The sequence below is a fragment of the Cervus elaphus genome, chromosome 7 (assembly GCF_910594005.1).
Source record: "Cervus elaphus chromosome 7, mCerEla1.1, whole genome shotgun sequence".
Taxonomy (NCBI): domain Eukaryota; kingdom Metazoa; phylum Chordata; class Mammalia; order Artiodactyla; family Cervidae; genus Cervus; species Cervus elaphus.
The window spans coordinates 27197048-27214365 of NC_057821.1; the positions used below are offsets into that span (position 1 = coordinate 27197048).

Here is a 17318-nt window from a genome sequence, read left to right on the forward strand (position 1 = left end):
GCCTCGAGGAGGTATTTTCCTTTATTTTCTAAATAAAACTGAGGGAGCTATAACACTGTCCGAGAGCTGTGACTCGCCAAGGGCTTTAATATTCGTCACCTCAAATTTTTGTCGAGACAAGACAGAACCGAGGAGATTACACTCCCCTGACAAAACAAAGGAGGGTCTTGGAATGCAAGAATGGAAAAATCAGACCCTTATTATCCTTCCCACCCCCATATTGTAACTATTAATGGATTTCAGGTCCTCATGAGCAGTATAACCTGTCTCCCCTCCTACCCCACACGGTGAGAAGGTATTTGCCTTCCTCTCCTCCCACCCAGTGTAGGTGCCTCATCCAATCAGCAAATGACCCCCAAGACCCCTATCCTGCTCCTTATACCTTGGATATAAAAGTGGACAAAGGACCCCTGTCCAACGTCGGTTCTCCCTTGAGCTTGGCCACTGTTCTAACAGGGTCTCCCACTCTAATATACTTTATTCTCCTCTCATTCTGCCTCATGGAAATACTTTTCCAACCCATGCATGGACCACGACACTGGACCTCCTCAAGAGCTTACCAGGGTACCTCTGATTCAGTCTCTATATTTTTGTTGTTGTTGCTGTTGTTTAGTCTCTAAGTCTGGCTTGACTTTTTGCAACCCCATGGATGGTAGTATGCCAGGCTCCTCTGTCCTCCACTATTTTCTGGAGTTTGCTCAAACTCATGTCCATGAGTTGGTGATGCTATCTAACCATCTCATCCTCTGCCACCCCTTTCTCCTTTTGCCTTCAATCGTTCCCAGCATCCGTGTCTTTTCCAATGTGTCGGCTCTTTGCATAACGTGGTCAAAGTACTGGAGCTTCAGCTTCAGCAACAGTCCTTCCAATGACTATTCAGAGTTTGTTTCTTTTAGGATTGACTGGTTTGATCTTGAGAGAGTAGCAGGCAGGAAGGCTAGAGGTCACCAGGCAGAAGAAATAGACTACAAGCATCAGACTTCTTTTTTTTTTTTTTCCCTCTCTAAAGCAGCAGGAGTAAACAAACTGCAAATGGCCTACATTTTTGTTTCCTTCTCCATACAAATCAAAAGGAGGCTTCTTTTAAAATTCTGGGTTGTCATGACTCCACCTGGTTCCACCTGAACTTAACTTTTCTCAAACCTTGAGCTAACCAATGCGTTTCTCTTATGGAAATGTTTTTCTTAACCTATGTTAATAAACTATGCATTTGCTTAGAATCTTCCTTTCTTCCAGTCATTTCTGCCTAAGACTCAAATCTTGAACCAGTAATGAACAAACCAGTCTTACTCAAGGAAATGTTCTGTTAAGCTATGCTAACGAAACTCTGCATTTGCTTGAAAAGCTGCCTTTCTTTAAGATTCATGTCCATTGTTTTATGGCCAGGAATGACTCACCTTGTGCCCAGGCTATCTCAAAATGCATGTTGTGGGAGAGGGGCCTGATGGAACTCTCTCAGTTTTGAGGTGATTCTTTAACAGATATATCAGTTCAGTTCAGTCACTCAGTTGTGTCCGGCTCCTTGTGACCCCGTGGGCCACAGCACACCAGGTCTCCCAGTCATTCACCAACTCCCGGAGTTTACCCAAACTCATGTAGTCAGTGATGTCATCCAACCATCTCATCCTCTGTCATCCCCTTCTCTCCCACCTTCAATCTTTCCCAGCATCAGGGTCTTTTCAAATGAGTCAGCTCTTCGCAACAGGTGGACAAAGTATTGGAGTTTCAGCTTGAACATCAGTCCTTCCAATGAACACTCAGGACTGATGTCCTTTAGGATGGACTGGTTGGATCTCCTTGCAGGCCAAGGGACTCTCAAGAGTCTTCTCCAACACCACATTTCAAAAGCATCATTTTTCTGCACTCAGCTTTCTCTATAGTCCAACTCTCACATCCATACATGACTACTGGAAAAACCATAGCATTGACTAGACAGAACTTTTTTGGCAAAGTAATGTCTCTGCTTTTTAATATGCTGTCTAGGTTGGTCATAACTTTCCTTCCAAGGAGTAAGCATTTTTTAATTTCATGGCTGCAATCACCATCTGCAGTGATTTTGGAGCCCAGAAAAATGAAGTCTGACACTGTTTCCATTGTTTCCCCATCTATTTGCCATGAGTGATAGTACCAGATGCCATGATCTTAATTTTCTGAATGTTGAGCTTGAAACCAACTTTTTCACTCTCCTCTTTCACGTTCCTCAAGAGGCTCTTTACTTCTTCACTTTCTGCCATAAGGGTGGTGTCATCTGCATATCTCAGGTTATTGATATTTCTCCCGGCAAACTTGATTCCAGCTTGTACTTCATCTAGCCCAGCATTTCTCATGATATACTCTGCATATAAGTTAAATAAGCAGAGTAACAGATAATTAACTCATTGCAAACAGCTAGCAAAGGGAGCACTCTTTCTGCTCGCTTCTGATGTATATGTCAGAAGCTTCCTTCCCTTTATACTTTAATAAAACTTCATTGCATAAAAGTTTCAAGAGATAAAGCCTTGTCTCTGACCCCAGGTCGAAATCCTTTCCTCTGAAAGTCACAACTCCCAGTATAGTTCATGGTTCCTGGCTGCAAACTTTCAATCTTCTTGCAGTCCAAGGCACTCTCTAGAGTCTTCAGCACCACAGTATGAAAGCATCAATTCTTTGGTGCTCAGCCCACTTTATGGCCCAACTCACATTCATAACATGACTTCTGAAAAAACCATAGCTTTGACTATACATACCTTTGTTGGCAAAGTGAGGTCTCTGCTTTTTAATACACTGTCTAGGTTTAACATAGCTTCCTTCCAAGGAGCAAGTATATTTTAATTTCATGACTGCAGTCACTGGCAGCAGTGATTTTGGAGCCCATGAAAATATTGCACTCCCCTTAGCCCCCACAAATATGCCATATGCCTTCCTCAGTAATCAATGCAAAGAAATAGAGGAAAAGAATAGAATGGGAAAGACTATAGATCTCTTCAAGAAAATTAGAGACACCAAGGGAACATTTCATGAAAAAATGAGCACAATATAGGACAGAAATGGTATGGACCTAACAAAAGCGGAAAATATTAAAAAGAGGGGGCAAGAATACACAGAATAACTATTAAAAAAAAAAAAAAGATCTTCATGACCCAGATAACCACAATGGTGTGAGCACTCAACTAGAGGCAGTTATCCTGGAATGCAAAGTCAAGTGGGCCTTAGGAAGCATCACTATGAACAAAGCTAGTGGAAGTGATGGAATTCCAGTTAGGCTATTTCAAATCCTAAAACAAATGATACTTTAGAGTGCTGCACTCAATATTCCAGCATATTTGGAAAACAGCAGTGGCCACAGAACTGAATAATGTCAGTTTTTATTCCACTTACAAAGAAAGGCAATGTCAAAGAATGCTACTGCACAAATTGCGCTCATCTCACACACTAGCAAAGTAACGCTCAAAATCCTCCAAGCGAGGCTTCAATAATATGTCAGCCATGAACATCGAGATGTTCAAATTAGATTTAGAAAGGTTGAGGAACCAGAGATCAAATTGCCAACATACATTAGATCACTGAAAAAGAGAGTTGCAGAAAAACATCTTCTTCTGCTTTATTGACTATTCCAGAGCTGTGTGGATCATAGTAAACTGTAAAATTCTGAAAGAATTGGGAATATGGGACCACCCAACCTGTCCCCTGAGAAATCTGTATGCAGATCAAGAAACAGCAATTAGAAATGGACATGGAACAACAGGCTGTTTCCAAATAGAGAACCAAGTATGTCAAGGCTGTATATTGTCACCTTGCTTATTTAACTTATATACTGAGTACATCATGAGAAACGCTGGGCTGCATGAAGCGCAAGCTGGAATCAAGATTGCTGGGAGAAATATCAATAACCTCAGATATGCAGATGACACCATCCTTATGGCAGAAAGCAAATAACTAAAGAACCTCCTGATGAAAGTGAAAGAGGAGAGTGGGAAAAGTTGGCTTAAAATTCAACATTCAGAAAACTAAGATCCTGGCATCCAGGCCCATCTTTTCATGGGAAATAAATGGGGAAACAATGGAAGCAGTGACAGACTTTATATTGGGGGGCTCCAAAATCACTGCAGATGGTGACTGCAGCCATGCAATTAAAAGATGTTTGCTCCTTAGAAGAAAAGCTATGTCTGTGTGTATTAACAAGCAGAGACATTACTTTGCTGACAAAGGTGCTTCTAGTCAAAGCTATGGCTTTTCCAGTAGTCATATATGGATGTGTGAGTTAGACTATAAAGAAAGTTGAGCACCAAATAATTGATGCTTTTGAACTGTGGTGTTGGAGATGACTCTTGAGAGTCCCTTGGACTACAGGAGATCAAACCAGTCAATCCTAAAGGAAATCAATCCTGAATATTCATTGGAAGGACTGATGCTGAAGCTGACACTCCAGTAAGTGTGGCCAGTGCCAACCACTTTTGAAACTTTTTCCAGAGCTTTGAACACTGGCCAAATTCACAGCCTCCACTGCATCTTAGACTTTGGAATAGAGAGCCTGTGTCACCTAGACCTGAACCGACACTTTCTAATTCACTTGACCCTCAGAAGCCTGGCTATTCCTTTTCTTTTCAAAAGTGAATGTGAAAGTGTTAGTCACTCAGTCCTATCTGACTCTTTGTGACCCTGTGAACTGTAGCCAGCCAGGCTCCTCTATCCATGGAATTCTCCAGGCAAGAATACCAGCATGGTTATCCAATCTCTTCTCCAGGGAATCTTCCCCATCCAGGGATCAAACTCACATTGACCGCATCTCAGGCAGATTCTTTACCATCTGAGCCATCAGGAAAGTCCCAAGAATACTGGAATGGGTGGCTATTCCCTTCTCCAGATCTTTCTCTTTAAATTTAGATCAATCTGCACACTCTGGGTTCTGAAAGGTTTACTCTTTGTATTCTAATGCATAATGGCCTTGAACACTTAACACTCTGAATGTCAGTTACCACTATATACTACACCAACCATAACATTTATCATATTTTACAAGGTCCCTGGCCCACAGAATTATGAGAACTTTTCTAAAATCATACACACACACACACACACACACACACAAACAGCTGTTGTACAGTCAGGAAAGTCCTAGTGGCCCATCAACATCACCTTCTTATTTAAGTCTAATAAACCTGCCTTTTCTGGTTCCAGTACTAGAGTTTGGGTGGCAGCTGGACAAGCTAAACAGGAAGGCTAGAGAAACTAGACATACTGAGGTAGGTGGTGAAGATAAGGCAGATATTAGACTCAGTTTCAGCAGCAAGAAGAAGAAGGAGTCCATCAAGGCAGGAAGGTCTCAGATAAGAGAAGGGACAGGTACACAGGTAGCCAACATCAAGGAGGGCCCTTCATGAGGACAAAGCAGAAAAATCTACAGAGAGTCTGATGGACATGCCCGGGAAGCAGAAACCAAAACAGATAGATAGTTGGTATAGGAAGGACAGAATCTAGTCCTTGGCAAACAGAGATCCAGTTTGGATGGTAGAAAATATTAGAGTAGTCAATTGTTGTTTTTTAGTCACTAAGTTGTGTCTGAATCTATTGCTGCCCCATGGATTGTAGCCCGCCACATTTCCCAGGCAAGAATATTGGAACAGGTGGCCATTTCCTTCGCCAGGGGATCTTCCTGACCCAGGGATTGAACCCATGTCTCCTGCTCGGCAGACAGAATTCTACCACTGAGTCACCAGGGAAGCCAAAGTAGTCAGTTAGGCTACAGTTATAAACTGACTAAAGTAATCTACATAAGGTTAGATTCCATGGAGAGGAAATGCTTCTGGAGGCCAAGACTCTCAAAGACTGGGAGAAATATGATGAGAGCAGAGGGAACAGCAGCCTCTGGGAAACGGGGCATCTCTAAGTGCTTAGGACAAAGAACAAGTGTGAGAAACTGGAATTGTCTGTACAGGTAAATCATAAAAGTGGTCCAGTTGCATTTTTGCCTCTTACTTAGTTGTGCTTCTGTCTTGTCACCATTTGGCTCTTTCAAGAGGGGAGCTCAAACACTGCCAAGTCCCATGAGGTTTGTATCTAATTACTTTATTATATTATAATAATAATTATCATTATACTAATAATTATCTAATTATTACAACACCTAGGCTGAGCCCAGAGTCATCCCCTATATATGCAGTACCAACAACCTTCACAGTCATCATTATATCTTGATATAGAAATAATCTTCCAAGATTCTGTCAGCTCCCTCCACATATTTGCTCTTGTCTTTCTCAAAAACTCCTTTGGCCTGTATTATATTCGATTGTTAAAATCTTTTCAAATCTCCTTTTCTCTAATTGCTCTTTTGCACCATTTCTGTCAGGATTTTGCCTCTGAAATGTCCCAATATGTTTTTGAACCTGGAAGATTTTCTCGGTTTTAAAAATGAAACACATATGAAGTTTCTTATCAAGTTACTTTCCCAGCAATAAAACTCTCTCTCCCCTCCCTTGTGGACAAAGGTCAACCATATATAGCCCAGATATCTTTGCTAACTCATCAATTGTGGCTGAGTTATTATTGCAATAATTCTCATGTAGACAATAAAATCTTGTAAGACTTGATTTCTCATTATCTAAAGTAAAACAATTAAAGATAAACAATATACTAAAATGGAAGAAAAAAGAGAGAGAAAGAGAGACAGGCACTTATTACACTCAGTAGAGAGTTCTTAAACAGCAAAAAGAGATGAGAAAATCAGCAAACTTTGGGGGGAAACGATTTGAAGATTATTCTATATGACTTACCTTGAAAATACAGGTGGCAATACAATGGGATAGACAGTAAATATATGGAAACATGAAATTCATTCATTCAATTGCTCATTTGTTGTTCATGTATTTACTAGGTTTTAACCCTGTTTCACATTGTGCAAGTCAGTAACAAAATTTAAAAAAAAAAAAACAACCCATAGCTATTATGTCTACCTGCATCAGCGTGTGGGTTCTTTACTACTAGTACCACCTGGGAAGTCCAAGAGTGAGTTTATCTGACAGAAACTCCGGATATTTTTCATGGAATTTTTATGGTAGGACTTGACTGTTACTTTTTTGCTTTTAGATTTTTCCTAAACTTTTTCTCTTTGACAATGACCATAGAACTAACAATTTGTCCAGTAAAAAGAGAGTTACTAGTGATTACTAGGTAGACTCAGAGAGATGAGGTATCCATACGTGCTACACAGTTGCAGGCCATTATTACATCCTTCAAGTCCCTGACCTTCTCCAAAGCAGGGGAGAGGTTTAAGGAGGTGTTTTCCTTTCTGATGTCCCTTGTGCTTTCACGATCACTGAAATCTGTTCTTAATCTTCTCCGTTAATCTAAATGAACATCCTCCAAAGAGCATCATTCAGCATTTCTCATCTACAAAGTTTTCTGTGTGCATATTTTCTCTAGTTGAATAGCAGGAGGGGATAGGTTTGAGAATTTGTTGCACTAAGTCACCCAAATCACCATGTGAGAGACAGAACCTTGTACAGCATTCTCAGACCAGGTGTAAACACCTCCAAGGCCAAAGAAATGCATCATGTTGACATCAGTGTGGGACCTGAGAACCTTGAGAGTCAGTTACACTTGTCTATCAGGGATCAAATGCAAGATACCAGGAGACATCTTGTAAATTCAGCTGATGATCCCTAGGATTTAATTTTTGTCCTAATTGATTAGACTGAATGCACATGTTCCACAACACATGAAAGGTAGATGGTTCCTGTGTTCTTGCCTAGAGTAATCATTACAGTTCTAATTTAATTTTATGGGCTGATAATACATAATTCGTGGGAATATCCTGGAGAAAATAAACTCTTGACGATTGGAAATATCTTCAGCAACTTTTTGAATGAATGGGCTAGAAATATTTATGGTGTTGGAGATGTAGAAATCAGCTATTCTCAACATCCTGGGTAGATTTTCCATAAACTGTAGTATTAATAAGGCTAAGACTGCAAAAACTTGTAGAGGTAGCTTATATACACATTCCTCCCTCTGATCTAGGTAAATACATAAATCTGGGAAGCTGTTGTGAGAATGTATCATTTAAGTCTCTACTATATGCAATGATCTTTAAAATAATAATAAAAGCAATAAAAGCAGGAGAAAAGGCAGTCTGTGTATGTGTTTATACGAGCACATATATATATCTGAATAGTACTTGGCTTTATTTTCATGTGAGGTTTTTATTATGGTCACATGAATGGAGAACAGCAGAGTGCAGTCTAAAGTCCCCTCCCTGCTATCTCCTTTCCTTGTGCTACACTTATGTCACTGTTGGTTGGAGTACATAGAAGGGAAACAGTGAGTGGTCTAACTGATGCTTCTAGGGCTTCAGGATTTCAGAGGAGGCTTCAGAGGAGAAGAGAGATGTCCAGTGTATGCTAAGAAACTGATATTTTCTGTTGGTGATTAAGCCAGGTAAGTGTAAAAAGAAACTTTTATCAGATAGAAGAAGGGCAGTGTTAAACAGAGAAAGAGAGTGTGTGTGTGTGTGTGTCTATGTGTGAAGGATCTGAGAAAGGTCAATAGAGACAGCAGAGAATCTAAGAAAAATAATTTTAGCATCTTCAACTCTCATGATTTGTCCATCTTCGTTCTAGTAAAAAAGCCTTAAGGACTCTTCTAGAAAACCTGTAATCCCCTCCAACCTTAGATATTAGGCTTTTACCTTGCTCTCTCTGGTGCTGAACTTATCTAGTTCTATCCTAGTTGGTTCTGGATCCACTGCATGTTCCTTACATTATCTCTACATCCCTTGGTTTTCTTTCCATCACTGTCTATTCAGCAGAGGCATTTATTCTGTGTCAGATGAGAACAAGGTGAATCTCTTTTCACCTGCACTTCCTCACTTCAACTCAATCACTCATCCAAAACCAATGCAAGAACTCATTCAGGCAAACCTTCTTCTAAAGGTTTGCAATCTTTCCTACCTCTTCCAGGTTCTTATACCTCTTTTGGGAAGGAAGATGAGAATGAGAGCAGGTTTGTGGTCAGGCGGCGGAGCTTCCCTCACTCCCCTGTGCTGGTGCTGTCAGATGAGGTTACCTCACTCACAGCACAGGACCCAGGAGAGGAGCTCCTCCTCATCCCAACTTCTCCTTGAATTCCCACCGTGGCCCAACCCAGATAGCAATCTTCCCTTGACTCCCAGGGAATGATGGGGTTCTGTTTTCCTGAGGAAAACAGACCTGAGTCATGATTTTTGTTTGTTTACAGGAAAGAAGCAAAGAAAAACACTGTTTTCTATATAGGAGCCAACTAAGAGATCGCTGGGATTCCATTTTTCACATCTTACATTTTGATTAAATTATTCAGTATCAACTCAACTGCTCTTCTAATCATCATGCCAGCTTTGTTTTACCAAGGCATCTCTCAGAAGCCTGGAGGAAATGGTAAGTTTAAAAAATGAGTGAAGTCATAGATCTGAATATTTATAACACTAGGCTTCTGAATGGTGCCAAGAAAAGATGTGAACAGTGTTTTAATGTATCTGAAGAAAGTAATTTCCATGGACCATATCTGATAAATTCACTCTATCATTTCATGATTCAGTGGTCACATAAAATCTGTATTAACTCTGGGATCAACAATGCTAAAGACATCAGATTATATTTTCCAGAATATGCAGGGTCCACAAACTTTAATGGAGAAAGAATGAATAAATAAATAAAAGATTTAGGGAAAGGAAAGCTTTGTGAAATGTAGCAATTATTTTACTTTCAAATACATAATGGACATCTAGCTTGATCAATAGTCAACTGAGGGTATTACTCAGGCAGAATTAGGACTAATCTGTACAAATTCTTTTTTAAATACACAGTAATTTTTTTCTTTCAAGTTTAAGATGTAACAGAACTATATAAGTTTAAGGCATAAGGCATCTTTGCCTTTCATTTATCATGAAATGATTATCACAAGAATTTTAATGAACATCCTCATCTCATATAAATACATATTCGTAAAATAGAAAAAATTTTCTTGTGATGAGACATCTTAAGATTTGTTCCCTTAACAATGTTCATCTATAATGTAAAGCACTGTTAATTACCATTGTCATGTTGTTTATTATTTAGCAATTATTCATCTTATAGCTGAAAGTTTGGTGTTGGGGAAACTGGACAACTGCATATGAAAGAATGAAATTAGAACATTTTCTCACACTATATACAAAAATAAATTCAAAACAGATTAAAGACCTTAATGTAAGACCAGAAACCATAAAACTCCAGAAGAATACATAGACAGTACACTCTTTGACATGTCTTAGCAATGTGTTTTTAGAACTTTCTCCTCAAGCAAGGGAAACAAAAGAAAAATAAACAAGACAACCTACTGAATGTAAGAAAATATTTGCAAATGATATGACCAAAATGGATTAATATTCAAACTATATAAGCAGTTCATATAACTCAATAGAAGAAAAAAATATAACTGATTTATGAAAGGGCAGAAAAACTGAATAGAAAACGTTTTTTCCAAAGAAAATATACAGAGGAGGAATAGGCCTTAGTATCCTTTTTTAAAAATTTCTCAGGCATCATGTTTAATGTCTCCTCACTCATTTTTTATTTATTGGAGTCTTTATTTAATTTCTTTGTCTAACTAAGTGAAACAAAGTGCCAGTGAAAGTGGCTCAGTCGTGTCTGACTCTTTGTGACCCAAGGGAATTCTCCAGGCCAGATTATGGGAGTTAGCCTTTCCCTTCTCCAGGGGATCTTCCCAACCAAGGGATCCAACCCAGGTCTCCCACATTGCAGGTGGATTCTTTACCAGCTGAGCTGCAAAGAAGCCCAAGAACACTGGAGTGGGAGCCTATCCCTTCTCCAGGGGATATTCCCAACCCAAGAATCAAACTAGGGTCTCCTGCATTGCAGACGGATTCTTTACCAACTGAGCTATCAGGGTCTGGCTAAGTGCTTGCAAATTTTATCTTTATTTAAAATCTCACTCGTTGTTTTGTTAATTTTTTTCATTGTTCTTGTTTTCTGCTCTGAACCTTACTATTTCCTTCCTTTTACTAACTTTGAGTTCAGTTTATTCTTTTTATATTTCCTTGCTGTGCTAAGTCACTTCAGTCATATCAGACCCTTTGTGACCCCATGGACTGTGGCCCACCAGGCTCCTCTGTCCATGGGATTCTCCAGGCAAGAATACTGGAGTGGGTTGCCGTTTCCTTCTCCATAGTTCCTTGAGGTATAACATTAAATTTATTTGTTTTTTATTTTAAATTTTGGAGGTTATTTTTAGTGTAGTCTTTTTAAACTATTGACTGAGTGACTAACACTTTCATTTTCTTTCCATTTTACCTGCCTGCAAGGCAGATGACCAGGGTTCAATCCCTGGGTCAGGAAGATCCCCTGGAGAAGGGAACAGCAACCCACTCCAGTATCCTTGCCTTGAGAATCCCAAGGATAAGAAGAGCCTGACGGGCTACAATCTATGGGGTTGCAAAGAGTTGGATACAACTGAGCGACTAACACTTTCACTTTCTTTTATAACTATAAACTTCTCTCTTAGTACTGCTTAGACATAGATGTAATAATCCTCAGTCAAATGCTAGCACATCAAAAAATTATACACTATGACCAAATGGGATTTACCCCTGGGAAACAAGGTTGGTTCTACATATACAGATCAATCAATGTGATACAACATAACAGAATGCAATATTTAAAACAAAAAGATCATCTCAATTGATGCAGAAAAAGCATTTAACAAAATTCCACTTCCATTCAGACTTTTAAAAAAAGAAAAATTCCAAACAAAATAGAGATAGAAGGAACTAAACATAATAAAGGCCATATGTGAAGAGCCCACAGCTAGCATTATAATTAAGAGCGAAAAGCTTCTTCTTAAAGATCCTGAAAAAGGTGAGCATGCCCACTCTCTCCCTTTTATTCAGCATAGTAATGAAGGTACCAGCAAGAGCAATTACACATGAAAAAGGTAAAGCTATCCAAGTCACAATGGAAAAGTAAAATTATTTCTATTCCCAAATTGCATATTCTACATGTAGAAAACCATAGACTTCACACGAAATCTTCTAGGACTCATAAACAAATTATATAAATTTTCAAGATAGAAAACCACAAAAATCATTTATTTACAATAACAGCAAAATATCAAAAGACGAAATCAAGAAAACAATCCTATATATTTAACCAAGGAGATAAAATATCTATATACAGAAAACTACAAAGTATTAATGAAAAAATTTAAGAAGACATTATCCTAGGCACATTATGATCCTAGGCATATTGCTAAGTCGCTTCAGTCATGTCTGACTGTTTGAGACCCCATGGACTGTAGCACGCCAGGCTCCTCTGTCCATGGGATTCTCCAGGCAAGAATACTGGAGTGGGTTGCCATCTCCTCCTCCAGGGGATCTTCCCCACCCTTGGTTCAAACCCACATCTCTCATGTCTCCTGCATTAGCAGGCAGGTTCTTTACCACTAGAGGCACCTGGAAAAATTTATCTCTCAGATTGAAGCTTGCGTGTGCTCAATCGTGTCCAACTCTCTGTGTCGCCATGGACTGTAGCCTGCCAGGCTCCTCTGTCCCTGGAATTTTCCAGGCAAGAATACTGGAGTGGGTTGCCATTTCCTACTCCCGGGAATCTTCCTGGCCCAGGGATCTAACTCATGTCTCCTGCATTGGCAGCTGATTCCTTACCACTGTCTCACCTGAGAAGGCATATGAATATATTCAAATTTGTCTCTCAGTTTGAAGCTTACACAATTTTTAAATGTACCTTTCTTCCACACATTGCCTTCTTTTTTCTTCACACCTCCTCTGATTCTGACATTCCACCTCCATCTTTCACTTGATCCTCGTGATTGCATTTGACCCACCAAGAGAATCAAAGATAGCCTCCCCATTTGGATATCTTTAGCTTAATCACATTTGCAGAGGCCCTTTTGCTATGTAAGATAACAAACTCTCAGAATACAAGGATTAATTAGTATTTGGGAATTTTTAAAAGACCATTATTCTTTCTATCACAAAATATACTTCTGCATCACTCTCAACAGTATATGGAGATGTTTTGTAGTTTTTGTGCTTTACTCTTGGCAAATTTTAAATTATATTTCCTTTCGCTGTTTTGATTGGGTGCCATAAAAAGTTTCTGCAAGTATTCTTTCCTAATTTAGTCCTCTATGGCTAAATTAAATTAACCAACCATTCATTGGCCAAACACAGGCCAAACAAATATGTTAAAAAAACATATTTTTGTTTTTTCAAACAAAGAGACAACTCTTAAATTCCTCCAGATGGGAGAAGAAAAATGAAAGTGGATTCTTTGGGGATGAAAGGGGGCAAAAAATGAATATTGAATCTAACTGCACATGTCTATTTTTTTTTTTTTTTTCAGAAAAATTTTCATGGAAAGATACAACTTTAATTGAAACTGGAGTAATTGGAATAATTTTCATAATAATAATGATAATCCCATTTTTCTGTTGCATAAAAAGATGCAAAGAACGGGGTAAGATATAAAAAATGCAATGAAATAAATTGTGACAAAGCCCAATAAAATGATTGGGAAAATGAAAATAAGGAAAGAGTAATATCAATTTTGTCCTGCATTATTTGGAAAAGAAAGAGATTCTCAGGGAAGGAAACAAATTCCCTCACTCTCCTTTTGTCTTTTAGTTGGTCTAATAATTAAGTTGACACAGGTAGATTAGCAGGATAAATAAATTAATTTTGTCCATACCGAGGTCTCATAGATGTAAAAACTAAGAAATCATCAAAGTAGGATTTTATATACTTTTTAAACAAAGAAAATAAATTTGTGAAGAAATGACATGGCAAAAAAACCTCAGGCTTTGGTACTAAATAATGAGGAAGAAATTATTTTGGAAATATACATTATCATATTTTCACATTTTGAAATTATTCTTAATCTGATCAAAACTTACTTGTTCAAGATGTAAAATTTCCTCATATATTGTCATATAAGGTTAACTAAATTTTTTATGAGAACTTTGCATTCATATTTATAAATCTAATTTATTCCATAATAATTCTTTTCTCAGGTTTATAGGATATTCTAATTAAATTTCATGTAAATTTGGCCAAGGCCCATAAAATATCAAGTCTTACATAATATAACTATTAATGAATATATTTTTGAATAGCTAAAAGAATTGAAAACAGTAGGATTTAAAAGCTTTACACACATGATAATGACTAAAAATAGTTTTTCTGAAAATTATTAAACAACTATAGAATCATATAAAAGAAAACTATAACATTTTGACTTTTTATAACATTGATTTAATATTATGCTTCTGCTCTCTATTCCCCATAAGTCTAAGAGGCCTAATGAAAGATTCCCTTCCCTTTCAGGTTTTCGCCAAGGACACTCAGGTAAGATTGAAATATTAATCCCCCCAATAGAAATAATTAAACTACTTAAGCATAAAAATAAGATAATGTTATAAACTATAACTTGGTACTAGCGATAAAGAATCTGTGTGCCAACGTAGGAGACACAGGAGGCCGGGGTTCGATCCCTGGGGTGGGAGGATCTCCTGGAGAAGGGAATGGCAACCCCCTCCAGTATCCTTGCCTAGAGAATTCCATGGACAGAGGAGTCTGTCAGGCTACAGTCCCTGAGGTCGCAACGAGTCAGACACAACTGAGCACATCTTCCTCCTTTCAGAGCTTATTTATGAAGATTTGCTTATCAGTTTGCTAAAGCTTCCGTAACAAATTGGATAGGTTAAGTAACAGAAATTAATTGTCTTATAATTCTGGAGAATATACATCTGAGATCAAGAGACAGTAGTGTCCAACAATCATAAGTGTGCATATTATTGGTTTGTCACAAAACGAACACCTGTGTCACCAACAATGAGATCAGGAATAGAACATCAACACACACAAAAGGCCTCCTTCTTGCACCTCCCAATTACAACACCCTTATCCACAAAGAACCACTATTCTGACACCTATTAGCACTATAGATGATTTTTTTAAACTGTCATAATTTAGTGCATCTATTAGAAATAAAAATGTCAGAGAATGAATTTCATGTGTATAAGGTCAACTGCTAGATGACTACTGATATTTGACAGATATATAGAAGAGACATAAGTTTGTAATAGAGTGTAAATTAAGAATTTGATTATATTGTTTGTTTTTTTCAAATATTCAACAGTATGAGTTGTTTGTATATTTGGGAAATTAAGCCCTTGTAGGTTGCATCATTTGCAAATATTTTCTCCAAGTCTGTAGGTTGTCTTTTCATTTTGTTTACAGTTTCCTTTGCTGTGCAAAAGTTTATAATTTTGATTCGGGAGATGAGGGTTGGATCCCTGGGTCAGGAAGATCCCTTGGAGGAGGAAATGGCAACCCACTCCAGTATTCTTGCTGGGGTAATCCTACGAAAAGAGGAGCCTGGCAGGCTATAGCCTACGAGGTCACAAAGAGTCAGGCATGACTGAGCAACTGAGCATCCATGCATCTATTGGTTTATTTTTACTTTTATTTCCTTCTGGAGCTCCTCTTGTGACTCAGAATGAAAGAATCCGACTACCAATTAGGAGAAATGTGTTCGATCCCTGGTTGAAACGATCCCCTGCAGAAGGAAATGGCAACCCACTTCAGTAGTCTTGCCTGGAAAATCTCATGGGCAGAGGAGACTGGTGGGCTACAGTCCATGGGATCACAAAAGAGTCAGACACGACTTAGCAATTAAACAACTGTGCTCTTAATGGTACATACTTATTGTTAAAGTCCTTATTTATTTGTCTTAGGAAACTGATATAAGAAAATATTGCTATCATTTATGTCAGAGAATATTTTGCCTATGCTCTTTTCTAGGAGTTTTATGGTGTCATGTTTTATATTTAAGTCTTCTAGACATTTGGATTTTATTTTTGTGTATGGTGTTAGGGTATGTTCTAACATCTCTGATTTACATGTGACTGTCCAGCTTTCCAAAAAGGCTGTATTTTCTCTACTGTATATGCTTGCTTCATTTATCAAAGATTAACTGACGATAGGCACATGGGTTTATTTCTGGGTTCTCTATTCTTTTCCAATGATCCATATGTCTGTTTCTGTGCCAATACCATACTGTTTTGATTACTGTAACTTTGTAGCATTGCCTCTAGTCTGGAAGGCCTATGTCTCAAGCTTTGTTCTTTTGCCTCAGGATTGCTTTGGCAATTTTGGGTCTTTTGTGGATCCATAAACATTTTAGAATTAGTTTTTCCTAGTTTTGTGGAAAAGGTCACGGCAATCAAAAAATGGGAATAAGAAAAAAAGTAGGCATAGGACCTAAATAGACATTTCTCCAAAGAATATATACTAATGGCCAAGAGGTACATGAAAAGATGCTCAAAATTGCTAATTATTAAAGGAAATATGAATCAAAGCTACAGTGAGATATCATCTCACTCTTGTCTGAAAGGCCATCATCAAAAAGTCTACAAATAATAAATGTTGGAGAGGGTGTGGAGAAAAGGAAAGCTCATGCACTGTTAGTGAGAATGTAAACTAGAGCAACCACTATTGAAAACAGTATGGAGTTTCTTTAAAACTATAAATATAGAGTTGTCATATGATCCAGCAACCCCTCTCCTTGGATAACTGGAAAAGAAAAAAGTCTAATTTGAAAAGTTACATGTACCCCAGTGTTCATGGTAGCACTGCTTACAATATCCAAGACATGGAAGCAACCCAGTTCAATTCAGTACAGTTGCTCAGTAGTGTGCAACTCTTTGCGACCCCATGGACTGCAGCACACACAACCAACTCTTGGAGTTTACTCAAACTCACTCATGTCCATTGAGTCAGTGATGTCATCCAACCATCTCATCCTCTGTTATCCCCTTCTCCTGCCCTCAATCCTTGCCAGCATCAGGGTCTTTTCAAATGAGTCAACTCTCCTCATCAGGTGGCCAAAGTATTGGAGCTTCAACTTCAACATCAGTCCTTCCAGTGAACACCCAGGACTGATCTCCTTTAGGTTGGACTGGTTGGATCTCCTTGCAGGCCAAGGGACTCTCAAGAGTCTTCTCCAATACCACAGTTCAAAAGCATCAATTCTTCAGCAATCGGCTTTCTCTATAGTCCAACTCTCACATCCATACATGACCACCGGAAAAACCATAGCCTCGACTAGACGGACCTTTGTTGGCAAAGTAATGTCTCTGCTTTTTAATATGCTATCTAGGTTGGTCATCACTTTCCTTCCAAGGAGTAAGTGTCTTTTAACTTCATGGCTGCAATTACCATCTGCAGTGATTTTGGAGCTCCCAAAAATAAAGTTAGCCACTGTTTCAACTGTTTCCCATCTATTTGCATGAAG

General features: G+C 38.5%; 1 protein-coding gene and 1 long non-coding RNA gene across 2 annotated transcripts in view; both read left to right on the plus strand.

The window, feature by feature from the left end:
- LOC122697222 (butyrophilin subfamily 1 member A1-like) overlaps positions 1-17318 on the plus strand; it is a 217972-nt gene that overhangs the window by 164165 nt on the left and 36489 nt on the right. The gene's annotated exons all lie outside the window — the stretch shown is intronic.
- On the plus strand, positions 8296-14368 carry LOC122697224. The gene is made up of 4 exons (XR_006342025.1): positions 8296-8412; positions 9211-9386; positions 13368-13481; positions 14348-14368. It is a non-coding gene; the product is annotated as an uncharacterized LOC122697224 (long non-coding RNA).